We start from the raw sequence: 2500 nt of genomic DNA on the forward strand, positions 1-2500 counted from the left end.
TAGGGACAGGGATTGATAGACATAAGGCTCTATTTGGCTCAGTGCTTAGTTTGTTAAAAATTACATAGGAAGGTGTTGCCGGTTAAGCAAGTTTTTTCTCCTTTTTTCCGACAGTTAATGTATGTGCAGTTCCTGAAGGTTGGCACGCAATGTTTGTGCCTATTTTTGCTTTGCGATTCGATAAACAAGTTCATAAAGAACCATTTTATTAGTAAAAATTTCTTCTCATCAGCTGACAATACAAAAATTTATATAAATGTTTTAACTTTGAATCTCTGTCTGTTGAAGTCTCTTGCATCTAGGTATGAACACCAGTTAGATTCATAGAATTTGGAATAGTAATACTATATTTTCAAAGCTTTCACGCAAGTCACACTATATCGTAGGCTTAACTTTCCATTTTTAAGGAAAGAAAATTCTTTTTCGTCGGTGGAAGAGAAATAATGAAGAGTCCTGTATTGAACAATTTACCATAAACTAATTTTCATCTTGTAAAAATATTCCCTAATACATTTTAGCGAAGAACGGAAAGATGAATATAACAAGTAATAAAACATTCAAATAATCAAACATCTTACCATAGCTATGCTGAATCGATGTTCATCCTCACGTCAACCCGCTAACAAAAAAGAAATGAGGAAGAAAAACCCGTATGTATAAAAAATAGAAGACTAAGGAGCTTCAGAAAAAAAATACGTTGCATGTTCATGTATTTTTTTTTCTCTGCAAGACATTATATATGGAAGAGACGCAAGTTGGCAAGGCTCATTTTCTCTCCAACCCGCGGAGAGATCTGATCGGGAACATCTCGCTCCCACACGTAACTGAAGTTTACAGTACATCACCCGAGGTGTTTGTTTATCGTTTGTTTCACTGTTTTAAATCAAATGATAGACGTAAAGTAAAATAAAGGGCGTATTCATAAAGCTTGCATCTCCTTAAACGTTTCTACATGTTTTTTCTGTTTGTTTTTGTATTAAATTTGACCAAACTTTCTCTATTGGAATTGGCGTGTGCTTGTGCTTAGTGGCATCTCTTCCGTTGGCTTTCACCGGTGACGAACTTGTTGGGGTCATTTATTCCGAGTGTTGCTTACAAGAACAACCTTAAGGTATTGTATTATTTTTATCTTGCATCTGTCTTATGGCAAAGATGTTGATGATAAGTGTTTTATAATATTTGATTTAATCCTATTAGTAGTATAGTATTTATATTGCCTTATGTTTAGCATGAAAATGTTCTGTGTACGCAGGTCGTAATGTTTGGTTAATGAATGTTTGAAGCAGTTAATGAAACTCAATTAATCCATATAAAGAATTGATTGCGGAGGAATTTATTGTTTTTTTTTTTCTTTATTACATTTGTTCCTTTTAATGTGATTTTATTGTTCTAAGTACTAATCTTTATTATTATCACTATTATCGTTATTATTATTATTATTATTATTATTATTCTTATTTTTGTCAATGTTATCTTTATTATCATGTTTTAATTGTTATAATTATTATCATCATGTTTTACCGTTATCGTCATTATTATTATCATCACCAGTATCATTATAATTCTTATTAGTATCCTTATTGTTATTAATAACTAATATCCGGTCAATCAAGATCTAAAACAAGCTCAGTTTTGGCATCCGGACTGGGCTTGGGTCACATCTACCTCTTCCCATCCCTGCCCTCTCACCCCAAGTCCTAGTTATTTCATTGGTCATTCGCTCCATCATTTCCTCTTCCTTTCTCTTGCTGTTCTCTTTACTTTCCAACTGTAATTGCTATTCGATGTGGTGCTCTTTCCGAGAGTTTAATTCTATTTATGTGTGAATTACTTATATGGTTTTGTTTTTCTGATTGTTGTTTTTTTCTTCAAATGCTTTTGTGTGGTTTTTTTTTAATGGTTTTGTTTTTGTTTTGTTTTTCTGGTTGTTGTTTTTTTCTTCAAATGCTTTTGTGTGGGGTTTATTTTTTTAATGGTTTTGTTTTGGAGCTGTTGTTACCTCCGCCAAGGAGGTTGTTTTTTTCGAGTTAGTTTATTCATATATTTATTTGTCTGTGTACAGGATTACATCAAAACTACTCAATGGATTTTGACGAAATTTTCATCACAGATAGACCTTAGGTTATGGAAGACCCCGTTAAATTTTAGAGATGATCAGGATCCGGATCCGGATTCTAGTTTATTCATTTATTTATTTATTTGTCTGTGTGTCTATGGACAGGATTACGTCAAAACAAATGGACGGATTTTGACGAAATTTTTACCACGGACGACCCCATTAAATTTTGGAGATGATCCATATCCGGATTTGCATTTTTCGCCATTTTAAAGATAACGTCAAAACAAATTGATATTGACGGACGTTGACGAAATTTCCACCACCTATAGATCTTGGGCCATGGACGACTCCATTAACATTTGGCGGCGGTCAGGAATCTCTGATTCTTTATATATATATATATATATATATATATATATATATATATATATATATATATAT

General features: G+C 32.6%; 1 protein-coding gene across 2 annotated transcripts in view; it reads left to right on the plus strand.

Moving 5' to 3' along the window:
- Nucleotides 1–775: 775 nt before the first annotated feature.
- Nucleotides 776–2500, plus strand: part of LOC137654641 (uncharacterized) — an 89050-nt gene continuing 87325 nt past the window's right edge. Inside the window, exons 1-2 of one of the 2 annotated variants that reach the window (XM_068388452.1) lie at nt 776–850; nt 1028–1111. The gene's annotated coding sequence lies outside the window, so the exon portion shown is untranslated. The remainder of the gene's footprint in view (nt 851–1027; nt 1112–2500) is intronic. The other variant, XM_068388462.1, reaches the window with a different exon arrangement.

The sequence above is a fragment of the Palaemon carinicauda genome, chromosome 1 (assembly GCF_036898095.1).
Source record: "Palaemon carinicauda isolate YSFRI2023 chromosome 1, ASM3689809v2, whole genome shotgun sequence".
Classification (NCBI taxonomy): domain Eukaryota; kingdom Metazoa; phylum Arthropoda; class Malacostraca; order Decapoda; family Palaemonidae; genus Palaemon; species Palaemon carinicauda.